Raw genomic sequence first — 14,962 nt, forward strand, 5'->3', positions numbered from 1 at the left:
TTCCTATGAAGGCTCCGCTTGGGCCTATTTGGCTATGTTTTCTAATGTCTATCAGAATCAACTACGGTATCCTCCTGGTAGTCCATATGGTGGTGGAACAGATTTTAGTCATAGTTCTTTGATAAAGGGAATAGTGGCTATGGCTAGAATTGCTGAGATAAGTAAGATTCCCGTGGATGAGAAAAGAGCATATGATGGCTGGAATATAACTCGTTTTGTTACTAGCCTCACGGATAAGGCTAGGCGAAGGAAATCCCCACCAATTTGGACTGTGCCTCATCGAGGTAATTTCTGTCTACAAATTAATGGCCAGAATGTTAAGAATCAACAGGAATGGAGTGTTTTTTCTCATACTTATGTCTATACACCTCAGATTCCCTCACCATTAGTGCCATGGCAAGGCACATATTTTATCTGTCATGACAGAGCTTATACATGGCTTCCTACTTATTTTTCAGGAACTTGCTATGTGGCTTTTCTTCTTCCTCCAACATATACTGCTCCTTCAGGTCATCATAGGAGAAGGTATGGTAGAGGAGTTATTGATTTGAAAGACACATCAGGACAAGAAGGAGGTGACTTTATTAAAGGGTTGCTTCCTTTCTGGGGCCCAATGGCCAATAGCAGAGACATTAGACAACTAGTTTGTGTTGTTGAGGCTACCATAAACGTTACTTCTGGAGCCTTGAGTAATCTGACAGCCGAACTTCAGGCCGATCGCCTTATGACTTTGCAGAACCGAAAGGTTCTAGACATTGTCCTTGCAGATCGTGGAGGAGTCTGTAAATTGATCGGGTCTAGTTGCTGTGTTTATATTCCTGATAATGCCCCTACGGTATACCAAGCTATCTCCAAGTTACATATCATCTCCGAGTCTATACATCAGGACACGGGAGATTGGTCTGTGATGGGATGGTTTTGGGGACTACTGTTCACATGGGGATGGAAGATATTAACTTTCCTTGGAATAGTTTAGGCCATCATTTTCTCTTGTTGCCTTTGTGTACAGTGTGGACCTGCCATCTGTGGTCTTTGTGCTACTATGTGTGTCCCAAAGCCTGTGTCACAGAAAACAGAGAATATTAGAATGATGTTACAGCAACAGCTTGATGATCTCATGGCCACTGACATCGACTCAGACTAACTTGAGTCTTTGGTGTTTTGCCTGAGTAATGGCAAAAGGAGGGTCTGAGGTTCTTTGATTTCTGACTTCATCCCGTATCTAGCCGCCATTTTGTGTCTCATCGCCATTTTGTGTTGCCCTCACTCAGGCCGCACGGCGAACAAAGTGTTTTTGCTTTTCCCAGCTGCTGCGTGTCCTTTTCAGTTGAAGAATAACTCTATTACCCTTTTTATGAAACCGATGTCAGGGTCTGGCCGAGTTCGTTTATCCATGTCTGGGTTGACTGATCTCCCTCTCGACTGACTATTTGCCTTCTCCTATTCTTTCCTCACATTATCATATCTGACTGTCATTCACTATTCTTTCCTTGTATTCTCTTGTTACACAGCTATCCTTTGAGGCACACAAATACGTCCTGCCACCTGCAAATTGGATTGTTGTAACCATTACTGATTAAATTGTTGGGAGGGGTAACACACGGGGTCTGAGAAAGGGGCGTATTTGGGATACTTGATAGCTTATTTTCCAACTTTTCTCATTGGTCCGTTTTGTGTGTGTAAGGAGTGAATTCTGTAAATGTGTTTCCTATAAAAGATTGTGCACCACGGATTGAAGTGGCAGTCTCCTCAGAACCCACCTTGTGTGTAACTTCTGGGATAACTGTGCTTGGCTGCAGCTAATAAACCTGGTTTCCCCACTCAACAGAGTGTCTCGTGTCTCTGTTCGACAAGGCAGGTGAATACGGGGATTTAAGGCGTGCCCTGCGCCGCCAGGCCCATAAGGCCCGGTTCTCCAGTTTAATGATCCAAGCAGGGCATGGATCATTAGGGGCTCCTTAACGAATCGAGGTTAAAACCTGATACCTCCACTGATGAGAATTGATAAAATGCCAATGAGGAGTCACTACTGCCAACCTGCTCATGTTAGGGTTTGACTGTATCATTTTATTGGCTTTAGAGAAGGAGGAAAATATAACCTCCACTTTGTTCTTGAAGAAATCAGCAATTTCATTACAGAATGAAAGATTACTGTGACTTCCAGGAGCAGTTGGAGTAGACAGTTTTTAATGGTATTAAACAGTTCCTTTGAGTTTGTCTTTGCTAATGCTATCTGCAATGAAAAAACTGTATTTTAGCCTCTAGTAACATTTGTTTATAGCTTGCAATGCAGAGTTTATGTCTTTCCTTGTTGGCTACACCATAATTTTTACGCCATGCCCTTTCCAATTGTTTTCACTCAAGTTTTTTAACTCTTAGTTTTTCCGAGTACCAAGGGGCTGATGGTGAGGCTCGTTTGGGAATCCACTGTTTCCTAGGGACTAATAAATTGCTGGATGTGGCTAACCATTGATTATAAGCAGCTGCAGCAATTTCCACTCCAACTGGAGGGGATCGCATTGAGCTGCTTAGAGAGCTTTCCAATTGACTGATATCCAATTTTCCCCAGGCTCTGGACACAATCTCCTGGGCGGGTTTAGTTTTAACTAGTTGATTCCCCCCACTTTTAAGTTCAAACTGAATAGCACAGTGGTCCGACCATGAGAGAGGGAGGACTGAAATACAACCTATATCAGGGTTGTTTGAGTATATGCCATTGAGAGTGTGTCCCTTTTCATGCGTAGGGATATTCACCAACTGTTGTAGGCCTCCAACCCCCATAATCTGATGAGTGTGAAAATCAGTGTGATTTTCTAAATAGAAGTTAAAATCCCCCATTACTGTATAGGAATCAAGACATAATCCTTCCTCAATTAAGGTACCCACTATCTCCAAGAATCCTCTTTTAGGGCCCGGTGGGCGATATAGCAATATACCTTTAAAAGTCCTGTAATTAATTAAATGAATAGTTAAAGCTAGTGCTTCACACACTGAGTTGGAAATCGGGCGAAACCTAGGTCCCAGGGAATCATGATAGATAACAGTAAGACCTCCACCTTTTTTCTGTGGCCTGTCCAAAGTGTAACAATGGAAACCAAGGGGAGGAGCCTTCACTAGGTCTGGTCCAGAGGCCTGATCTGTCCAAGCCTCTGTAATAAAGGCCAACTTAATCTCTTGTTCCTCCAACAACAGAGCGCATTCCACACTGTGTTTGATTAGGGATCTAGCATTAAGTAAAACACATTTTAAAGCGCCTGTCCTATTTGTGTCTATCCTTATCTATCATTATTCTAGGCACATGTGCTGGTAGGTTAAAGAGGGGGGAAGCTGTAACTGACAGCTAGAGCAGGAGCGGCTCTCCATGCCTTTTTTTACAAGCAATTAAGGGGTTAAGTGGACAACATAACATGCCCTTACCTGGATTCAAACCATGTAGCTCCTCATTGGTGTATCTTTTTAATTTCGGAGCCAAATGGCCATGTTCCCGGCCTGCGTGCGGACAAGCGCAGATGGGCTTGCCTTTGGCGCGCCGCCTGCTGCGCGCATCAGCATGAGGGCTAAATAGGCCCGCTTTGAACAACTAGAAGGCTAACCAACTGCCCAACAGGTCCGAGGTTCGATCCCTCCCTCCTCCAATTTCAGTGCAGTGAGAACAGTTTGTGCAAAAGTAAGAATTGAATAAGAGTTCAAACGAGCAGAATTAAAATACAGCAACGTCTAAAAAGCAGGTCAAAGTCTCTAATGAGGTCTCACCTGGCCTCTTTGAAGTTACGCAAGTTCCTGGGCTCAGCCAGAAGGTTATCCTTCCAGAGAAAAAGAAAGACCCCCCCACACCTAAGGCTTTTGAACTGCTCTAAGAGCCACTTTAACACCTCATCAAGGGGGCTATGCACCTTGAGAGGGAGCTCGTGCAAATTGGCCTCCAGGTGCTTTAAGCAGGGAAAATGAAACTTTCTAAAAGTACCTTATCCTTAAAAAATTTATTTTATGATTAAATTGGATTTTGAATAACTATTAAAATAGAGTTTTCGAATTATATTTATAGCTGTTTTCTAGTCGGAATTAGCATTATTAAATGTAATAATGTAACCCAGTGCTTTTTTATGGAGCAGCCAGCCCTACTATAGATTTAGGGCTTTTTCACTCTAAGGACATGTTTAACATTAAACTTTTACATGCAATATTTTTTAATACCATGCACCTTGCCTTATGGGTAGTAAGGCCTACTTAGGGGTGGCTGATTAATACTTAAAAGAACGGTTTAGGCCTGTGAAAAGAAGTCTTTTGACAGGGTGAATTTGCAATATAAAACTGCTAAAGACAGGCTACAATGGTAAGCCTGCAGTCATGTTCTCACTATCACTGTAGAGGATGGCACAATGGGTCCTGCAGTCCACCAATAGCATTTAACTTACAGTAAACTTTGTATCATATACTAGGGACTTATAGGTAGGTCAACCATGTCAACATTATGCACCAGTTCTTGGACGTCCGGGAGGCAAGGATCAGGAACAGAGCAGAGAAGCAAGGCGGCATCGGCAGTGGCAGGTCAGTGCTGTTTTTTTCCGCCATTATTTTGTCTGTGCTTTATTTTTTAGGTATTTCCTCTGTCCTGCCCAACACTTGGGATTGAGAGAAGCTGCCACTGTGAGGTACTCTACAGGAACATTTACTGTGCAGCCTAATACTTTTGATTTAATATTGACTCTAAATGTACCTTAATAAAAAGATATTTTTAAAAAGCTACCAGTTAACTGAAGGAAGACAGGCAGGTAGTGTACACATGTGCATAAATAAAATCTCAGAAAATGCTACTGTGCTTCAGCTTTTTCTAAATAAATTGAAATTAAACACCATCTATAGACTCAGGCTAAGCTGCATTTCACAGATGTGTCCTAATCAAGGCAAACACTATCGGATCTCTATGACTTAACTGCTAGTGTGTTTAGTTTCCTCCAAATTACTCAGATTCCCGCAACTTATTTTGCAGTTCTGTCAGGGCAAATAATAAACAGACTGCTCTTCCTTCCACCCACGTTGCTTTATACAGTGGAAAATAGCATTAACAAATGTTTATTTACTTTATTCTCAATCGTGCTTTTGACACTTGAGATTAAATCACACTGTCTATTGCCTAGGTAAAAACTCACCTGTTCCCCTGATCTCCATTTCTCATCCCTCCCCCCTTATGTCACCCTCTTGACTGTCCTGATCTTAGCGCTGGGATGCTTACGGGTTACTAGGCGCTTTACAAAACCCTAATAATAATAATAATAATAATCTATAAAACGCCCGATTGAATTTACCTGTGATGTCTGTATTTTGCAAGTCATTTCTATTGAACAGTATACTTAATAGCTCCTGAAAGACAAATAAACAAAATACATTGTATTTGTGTGTTGAAATGGTTACAGAAGAAGTTGCCCATTGCTGAACTACAGAAAGTTTGACTGGGGAAACGTAGGCTCAAATAGTGATGCCCTCTCTACCAAATTGTATAAGCTTATGCAAATCAACCTACTTCACTGTGTCTCATTGCCTTGACTGTCAACGTTAGAAGTCCTGAAAAGAATTAAATTCAGATTGTGTGGTATACGAAAATCTGACTCGTGTATAGTTTAGCAAACCACAATATTGATCAAGATATTATTAAAATGTTGACCATATGAGTAGTACTGGCACCAAAATAAATGCTTTGAGATGCACCCATGGCAAAAGGCACAATTATTGAATCTGTCTGTGTCCATGCTTAGAAATGATACAATTTGATAAATACCCCTTAATTCAGTGATATTATCGAATAGACTTAAACACACAATTGGCGAGGAAGTTTTTTAAAATGCTACTTTTGTCATGTTTTATAGTATCCGATTAGTGACAATTCTGCTAACTTGCCCACCTCCAAGCTTTATTTCCCCTTGCAGTTATTCCCTCACTGTTCCACCCTGGACTTTTGTCAGACTTTCAGCTCTTGAGAAACTGTTTCAATAGAGGATATCTCGAATTCTAACAGGATATGCTCCTCTTTGGACTCTTCCCCCTGAGGGGAGAAGGAGAATGGGGTAGGTCAACGGAGGTCACTAGCTCCAGGTTTTGTTCGCACTCATAGGATTGGGACTTTGGCTAGGAAGAGTAGGATTTAGCTGGGGTCATCACTAACGCATCTATTTCAAGGATCTGTGTTCGACTCCATTATCCCAAGTTCAAATCCTCAGGCTTCACTTCGCTTTTCATCTTCCCAATGCAGACAAAATAAATACCAAGAAGGTGGAAAACGATGAAAACGTGTGTGAAAATGGGCAGTTAAAACAGGTTGAGCCACATTTCCTAAAGTTTTGCGCCGGAGCAAAGTTCTGCAAAGGGGCGCAAACTTCTGCAGGGTATTTTGCGCTGGAAAGGTGCCTTTTTACCAGCGCAAGTAGCATTTTGCACTACTTTGCGCCAATGCAGCGTTACTTGGGTGTAACTCGAGCAAATTAGAAACAAGAACCATAGACTCTGATACAAAGCCTGATCTACTAGGGTAGCTAGACCTTTGGTCTAACAATAATGTCTCCTTGAAGGTAGAGCCAACAAGGACAAATGATTTAATTTCTCCAAACATTCCACACTTTGTAGTGTGTGCTGTACAGTGCACCACATACGAAATTTGTGGAATGTTTCAGAATTTTTCTCAGCATAGGATTTTCATTTTGTATTGGAAAGATAGACTTCCACTACACATACTATTCTACACATCAAGCGCACAACTCTGCACCACGGTGCAAAAGTTGTGCATGGTCCTGGCAAGTATGTTTATGCACCAGCACAGGAATAGTGAGCAGCAAAACGCCAGTTTTAATAATTAAAACATTTGAATCTCTTCTACTTTCTCCCCCTTGCGCAAAGCAATGACGCAACTTTGGATACTGTGCGGAATTAAAAAAGAATAAATCTGCCCCATTATGTTGTGGCACATTATTCGGAGTGTCATAAACACTAGAATTTTTTTTTGTTGCCGCAAATTTATACAGCGCGAACTCGATCCAAAGGAATTAGGGCGCTTTACATGAGCACCAGTTAAGTTACACAAGGACACGTTCATTTTAGGTAGGCAGGGGAAGATTAAGTGATTTGCCCCGAATCACATGATGCTGCTGAGCCGACACCGAGGCTCAAATCCCGTTCTCCAGCTCCAAGGTCGGCAGCTCTAGCATTAAGGCTACATCCTTAAGGAGAAGTGTGGCTCACTGGTTAGAGCAGGCAGACCCTGAAGCAGAGGTCAGACCCGGGACCAGGGTTCAATTCCCGACGCGGCAGGGTCTTGAGCTCAAAAGTCCATGGACTCGATAATTCTCGCTTCGGTGCCTGACCTAATCATGGGTTCACACTCTGCAACTCTGGGCATTAAGCTTGCTTAATCTCCACAACGGCCCCCCGCGGCGGGATGCCTGGCTTTCACCTTGGGGATGCCCTGTAGGGGCTATCTCACAGGGAAAAACCAGGACGGGTTCCCAAGGCAAGCGCGGAGATACCCCTTCGGGGGTCGATTCTGGCGCTATATAAGAATATAATAATAATAATAATAATCCTCTCTCCTAGAATGATGTAGAAAGTGACATCACTGAATCAAATATAAGTCAAATAAATGACTTTGGCAAGGTCAAGGACGTGTGGCATACCAGCAGTTTAATTCTAGAACTTTTTTAAAGTTTTACTATTACGTCAGTCACACGTTTTGAACTTGTTTATATGATTCATATTTTAATACATATGAACATATACAATACAAGTAGATATCACAGACGTTTATGATATTACACGATTTTCTACATATCGTATAGCATATTTCTCTCTAAAACGGAAACCTCTGAATTTAAATAGTACACTGTGTACACAAGTGAGCCAGAAAAAAGAAGTGAAAGGCACAGGTCTCATACCGACGATCGTAGTGTACACTCACCGGGGGCTCCTCTGTCAAAATGGGGTTTTTAATCTTCTTTGGAGACGCACAGCGATAATTAGGCATAACTCAAAGATCGTCTGTCTGTTGAACCTGCGTCTGACAATGGGAAAGCCATCATCAATCAGCAAGTCTGTTACTATCGTAACCCTTGGTGACGGAAGTAACCACCCAACATGCCGTAAGCAGAAACAGAAGTTAAAAAGACAACGTCAAACACGGGGTATTTTGAATATGTCTGTATACATCTGCATATTTCTTTTTTATTGGAACGGAGCTTGCCTCTTCTAGTACATTCATCATCCAGCCACGAGTCACCTTCAACTGGAAACGATGGTTCAGTCCATGTAGGCGCAGACGTTATTGCTTCATTGAAAAAGAAGAAGGACCATCGCGCCTGGAGACGGTGGCCGCTTAGTGCGCAATCCCAAGCATCTCGGAAGATTTCATGTCTCGTTCATCGCAATCTGGGCTCCGGTAAAAAGGGCCAGATCCAGGCGCGCGCAACGCCCATTGGGCTCAAAGGCTTCAGCCCCCCCCCCCCCCCTGTGTATCAGTCCGGCTGAGACCAGTGGTCGAAGTGGGGGAAAAAAAGTAGGGGAACTGTGGGTGGAGAATCAGGGGGCGGGAATAACCGAAGATTGAATCAGTGGGCGGAGTCAGGGGCGTAGCTAGAAATAGCAAAACATACCAATTTTTAGTCCGTTTAGCATTTCACTGACCAGTTAAGGCTTATAACGTTATTTAATTAATATAATGGATAAACATGTTTGAGGTTTAATTCAGGAAAAAGCAAACAGTCATAGGGAATACAGGTTTATGTAAAGCGTGTGAAATATAAGCAGGAACAACATGTTACCTTAATGCTTTTACTCAATGTTCAGAAATCCATGATTATTTTTGTCTCAAACATTGAGGTCATGAATACAGGGCTCCTCCTGTACACATGTGTTAAGCAGGGCTCAGAAGAGAAAGGGACTCTTCAGGAGAATCTAGACTCACGGAAACCCACAAAGGCTCCTTCATATTCATGTGGCCAGCTAGCTGCTCAATCATAATATAGCAAAAAGAACAACTGAATGCAGAACAATATCAGTTGCAGACAGGATTATTTTGTACAGGAAGAAACACCTTCCTGCACAAAAACAATCATCTGATGCATTTTCCTCTTTCTATGTTTGCTGCAGAATGGTAAATCTGGGAATGCGCCAAAATCCATGGGTGAATGCATGGGAACAAGCACTCTCCACACATGAAACGCCTCCCTGGGGCAGAGTAACACAAAGCAGCATATTGCGCTTCATTACATTATTCTAGATTTATAAAACCATGCAGGGCCACGCAAGTAGGCCTCGAGTGGCTTGATAAATCTAACTTAGTATTTGCGTCGCCCTTGCGTGGGGCAAGGACGGTACAACTCAATGATAAATTTGGTCCCAAGTATCAATCTGTATGGCTTTTATGGTATACCAGGGACCTATCCTACCTCAGAGGATGCTTTACACATGCCACTCACCCACATAAAACATCCCTGGGCAGTAATAAAGCACCAGTTTCTCTGGATGTTTCTTTTTTCCATCGGCACTATGGAGCTTACTGGGTCACACCAGAACATTCCATCAGCCTGCCCAATCACACTAACCTAGTGCACACTGGCATCCATGCTCTGCACTTAAAATTCATCAAGTCAAACTAACATTTATACTGCTCCCAACGGGGCAAATGTAGTATGCCCTGATCATGCATGGTACAGTACTTCCCCACTTACACTTTCTTCACCCAAGAAACATGTACTATCTCCATTTGGTGTTTACCACTGCAGGAACCGAGTGCTACCTAAAATCAAAGACACAAGGACTGTGTGAACGATCTACAGCCCTGTTATGAGCCCCAATGTATCCCAATATAGGCCAAGGTAGATGCACAACCTTTCACCTACAATTGTCCTACTTTGCTCTACATACCGGTTCTCGTGCTGACCTTTTACCTAGTTATGTGCTGAATAAACGTTGTGTGGTTTTCTTTGAAAACTAGCCTCATTTATTATGCATGAGGATTCTTAGTATCACAGCAGGATTATCATCTTCTGTATAATAACTCTGGACAAAAGTCACTGCTATCGTCATCCTTGTATGACAGGCCCACAGTATCATCACACATCTAGATAGACCCCCTTAGGGTACATTTTAGGTATATAAGCACCACATTTTTGCTGGGCAAACCAGAGGAGGAGCTTCCATGCTGACACAAGATGCTGAAGTCCCTTCACACAGAAACTCCAACACGCAGCAGCCTGACATCCCTTGCGGGTTGTCCAACTCATAACCAAGACGGGGCCCTTCGCTCTTTCTCAACAGGTAATGGGGTTGGCTATTTCCCAGTGAGATTCTTGGCTACATACCTACATACGTGCTAGATACACTTGGGTACACTTACATAGAGTTCGCATCTTAGGAGTACACTTGGTTATTGCTATGTATCTACATGCCTGCTTATATTAACTGTTTTAGCACCATGGTAGAATTCTACCTTTTATTTATGCTGTTGGTGCCTATATCGTATATCTCTGTTTCTGTCTAATGGTTGTTGCAGCACACATATTTTATACTAGAATGAAGCTGGTTCAATAAATGCTTATTGAAAATGCCTCCATTGTTTATTCTGTATCTCTCTCTGCGAAGAAGTGAGCACGAGTGACTGAGCGAAAAGTACTGTACTGTTTACACAATCCCTGAGGGGTTCATGAGTTGTCATGTTCAGTGGTTGCCAGAAACTATTCTCGTCATGGACTTGCATATTAGAGACCCACTCTTTCATGTGTTGCGCCAGCTTGATGGATTGTGCCCCCAGGAGAGGGGTCCAAGTCGAGATCACACACCCAATTAAAGTCCCCATCCCAATACACAGGGACCTTAGGATCCACAAGTAGGGACAGAGTGAGAATTTGTAGGAATAAGGATTGCCCCAAGTTTGGGGCATATAAAGATACTAACGCCAGTGGAGATCCATTCAATTGGCTTTCCATGACAACATAGCGGCCCTGTGTGTCCACTCGGGAGCATGTGACCTGAAGCGGGGTTCCCGGAGCCACCCATATTAGAGCACCCCTAGCATACCCTGAGTACGTGGTGCCCAAGACCGTGCCCCTCCAGCACTTAAAAAGTGACGCAACTGTTTGTGTGGTGAGGTGTGATTCCTGTAACAGTGTGAATGTGATCTTATGACTTTGCAGGTATTGGTACACTTTGTGTCGCTTGGCGCAGCCCACCAGGCCCCTCATGTTCCAGGTCAGCAATTTATAATCCTCCATCATCATTAATCAACAGTGAGAGAAGTGTCTTACACACTGTAATTCCCCATCAACCAGCCTCCTGTCCCCCCTGCACTCCACCCCCGCACATGACACAAATTTGCAGTAGCAGCCCACGTTTTCTGTAATGTACAGACAATGGGAAAGATCGACCTATTAAACATATAGAAAAAAGAGAAAATCCCCAACATCCCACCCTAGGCCGGCTTGCCAATGGGTAATTGGCCATTCACACAGGAATGTAGTGTAAACATGTAGGTGGATAACACATAGCAATTAGAACAAATACAAAGTTGGTGCTATATCAGCTACTTATTGCTCGCTGAAAGGGGAGCCGCATCAGTGTGCTGCCTCTCGTGACTCGGCCTGGTAGCTTGCTCAGGTGCGTGTAGCATAAAGTCCAAGCAGGGAGAGCCTCAATAAGGTCCAGAATGTTCATCCCAGGGCATCCGCAGTCTGTGGGGTGAGGGCCGGTCCGCCCCCAACAGTGCTTCCAGTTGTGAGGCCGTGAGAGGCAGTGTTTCATTCATTGTCGCATCTGAGTCCGAGTCCAATCTCTGGGAGGATGAGGGGCTGTCTATACGTTCCACCTTCTTGATGGCTTGAGCGCACTCCTGCGCTAGTTGGGCTTTTGTTGGTCGATGATTCCATGCTGCACCGCGGCCTCTTTGGGGTTCAACCAATTTCCAGGCCTGATTGGAGTCTGTCGGCGGTCAGGGTGGCCCGTGTACTAGGCCCTGCTGTTCTATCCATGCCCACACCTCCTCAGGTGTGTTGTAAAACACCATACCCTCCTTATGACGGATGCGCAGGTGCTCCGGGTATTAAAGTGAATACTGGATGTTGTTGTCTCTCAAGCACTTCTTAACCTCCAAATAGGAGGAGTGACAGTGTTGTACCAGCAGAGTATAGTTCGGATAGATATGGATCGTAGAGATGTCGACTTGCCATTGGCCTTGATCCCGGGTGACCTGCAAAATGTGGTCCCTATCTCGATAGTCTCACCACTACCAGTCTGAAGAAAGTGCCAGGACGCGGGGGTACCCTGTGTGCGTGTTCTATGGAGATGAACTTTGAGATCTTGCTCTGCAGGATATCTCGTGAGAGCCATTCTTCCAGTTAGAGTTCAATGTTGGGGCACTCTGCTTGTTCGGGAAGACCCACAATGCATATGTTATTCCTGCGTGAGCACCCCTCCTCGTCTTCCACAAGGTCTCTCAGGTAATCCACCTCCTGCTGAAGAGCCTGCAGCTGGGTGGTTGTCGAGGTCAATGTGGGGCGCAGTGTCACCCGAGCAGATTCGGATTCCTCCACCCTGCCCTTCAATTCTTATGGTCTTCCCAAAGATAACCCATGTCGATACTCAGGGAGTCAACCTTCATACCAAGGGTGGTTTTTATGTTAAGGATCGCCACCAGTAGCTCGTCATTTCATTGCGAGTGATTGTGACGGTCTACCGATGTAAAGGGCCCCAATTGCTCCGCAGTCTTCTCACACGGAGGCACCTGTTCCACCTTTGGGGGCTGCGCCTGGGACTTCTCCGTTCTGGGTTTGCTCATTGTGTCACCAGCAGGAGGCCGCAGCCCAAGTGCAAAGGGCCAACAGTGGCAGAGGAAACTGTGCTAGGGTCCGGGCATCAGGCTCTTTGGGCTCCAAGGCTGCATCTGAAGATGCCAGGTTTTTATGCAAGCCCACACAGAAAAGGCGTGCCCCCGCCCACAGCTACTAAGTTGAAAAGAGTGCGAGTGCGAAATGCCATGCCAGTCCAGGTTACAGGCGCCCATCTGGTACGATGAGCCTGTCAGGGGAACACACTACCAGGAAGCATAACCACTGAAGCAAGAGCTACGCGGCTCTATGAGTTGGTGAACAGACAGTCCAGTGCCCCATCGCCATCACCGGGGGTGTGACAGGGGGCCGAATGGGGGTCTTACAAGTGTTGTTGGCAGTTCCATGAAGGTGCCAGCCAAGGAGTCGGTGTTGATAAAATGTGTAGGCCAAGGGCAGCATGCGTGTTCCCCCACTGTGCGCAGGAGGCCAGGCCAAGACTCACTGCGCAGTTAGGAGAGGGAGAGGGCTGAGGGGACAGAGCCAAATTCCACGCATTGCCTCCTCCGCCCCCACAGGGGGTCCCATAGCCTCCCCACTCATGTGATGATCCCAGTCCTTATTTGTCTCTGGGCTGCCAATCTTTTCCAGTCTCGAGGCACAGAGTCCAGCGCACCAGCGGCAGCGATGCTCGTCAGGGTAGGAGCTGCGGGGGCACAGCACTCCCCTGGTGGCAGGATTGTAAATGGCGGTGTCTGATCTTCCAGCGGGTGAAGGGTAGAGTCGGGCCTAGCCGCTGCCGCAAGGCGCTGTCCCAGGGAGCAGTGACAGTGCAGGTCCTGTAAACGTCAGCCGATGCCGAGTCCCTCAGTCTCCGGCCTGGGCCCCAGGCTATGTAGGCAGCACGCCGGCTCACATGGTGCGCTAAGCACCCGCTGCCTCACAGAACACTCATCGGCACTGGGAAATGCAGGGAAGTGTACTGGAGCACTTCCTCCGCTGAAACAGCAAGAATTTCCCCACCAGAACAGGAGATTTCAGGATTCTCCCGGCAGGCTCAATGCGGAGCTTAGTGCAGCGCGTCTGCTCTAGCCACCATCTTGGTCACGCCCCTAACCCTGTAATATTGTTAACTCCTGGGAGTACAGCATTCTTCTGAATGTTATGTCCAAAATATGGACACTCGCTGCTTGCCCACTACTTTTCAAAAGTGAAAACCTAATAGGTAACTGTAACTCGAAAATGAGCTCGGCAAATGAGACCTGCCTGGCCAGTCATGACAGCCCCTGGTATTTTGGAAGGGGGAGGAATCATGGAATGGGGGCTGGGGAAGTTGAGGCAGGTGAGGGAAGGAAGATGTGTTGAGAGGGTGGAGGGAAGGAAGGGAAAAGGTTAAAAGGGCATGTGTGATTAGAAGAGGAAGAAGAGCAGAGTGAGCAGGCTGTCCAGGCTAGTAATCACTAGCAAACCACACATGAGCAGAACGACGCTAGTTTCCAATGCCCCTCTTAGAATATTCCTGCTAGTTATTTATAGTAGTTCATCACAGGTAAGTACCAAGAAGGGTAAGGGGATTTGGACAGAGAAGAGACAGCTCAAAAACACTGCCTGTTCTGCTTCGTCTACTTCTTATTATTTCTTACAGTGCTGTAAACATATACATATCTTTAGCAAGTATTCTCATTAAACTTTTTTTAACTTACTTCCTCAATGTTGTAGGATAACTTATCTTACCAGGGCAGTTTATGAGCCTACTTCTCTACTTTTACTTCTCTTCTTTTCGATTAATTCTCTGAAGAGAAGATGTCACTCAGTTCTTTATTCCTTTTCTTTCTCTTGCAGGTTGTTCGTGTTCTATTCTGCCTCTTAAGGATACACAGAGAAAAGGGGACAGTAAGTTATACTCTTTCTGCCTGTCACCGTGGGTTCTTGCTCATAAACTCTACTGTCGAGTCTACACTCACAAGGTTTCGAACTGTGGTGAGTTTTCTGTGGGGTTGTGATTGTTCCTTCCTACTTGAGCACTAAATGGGGTTCTGGGTTCACAGGAGCTTAATAGTTATTTATTTGTTATTCAGTAATTTAGTTTGGATCCAATAGCTAGGTATTAATGCTGTGTTTTTTGGAAGGAAATAGCGCATGCGTTAAACCCAGCTCGGATC

The 14,962-nt window shown here is 44.9% G+C and overlaps 1 protein-coding gene across 3 annotated transcripts in view; it reads right to left on the minus strand.

Moving 5' to 3' along the window:
- The window catches only part of VWA3A (von Willebrand factor A domain containing 3A), a 544,099-nt gene extending 535,668 nt beyond the window's left edge, over positions 1-8,431 (minus strand). Inside the window, exons 1-2 of one of the 3 annotated variants that reach the window (XM_086940772.1) lie at positions 8,225-8,431; positions 5,307-5,361 (exon numbers count right to left, since the gene is read on the minus strand). The gene's annotated coding sequence lies outside the window, so the exon portion shown is untranslated. Of the gene's footprint in view, positions 1-5,306; positions 5,362-7,942; positions 8,072-8,224 lie in introns of those variants that run through there. The other 2 variants (XM_086940771.1, XM_086940773.1) reach the window with 2 other exon arrangements.
- Positions 8,432-14,962: the final 6,531 nt, after the last annotated feature.

The sequence above is a fragment of the Lissotriton vulgaris genome, chromosome 10, assembly GCF_964263255.1.
Source record: "Lissotriton vulgaris chromosome 10, aLisVul1.2, whole genome shotgun sequence".
Taxonomy (NCBI): domain Eukaryota; kingdom Metazoa; phylum Chordata; class Amphibia; order Caudata; family Salamandridae; genus Lissotriton; species Lissotriton vulgaris.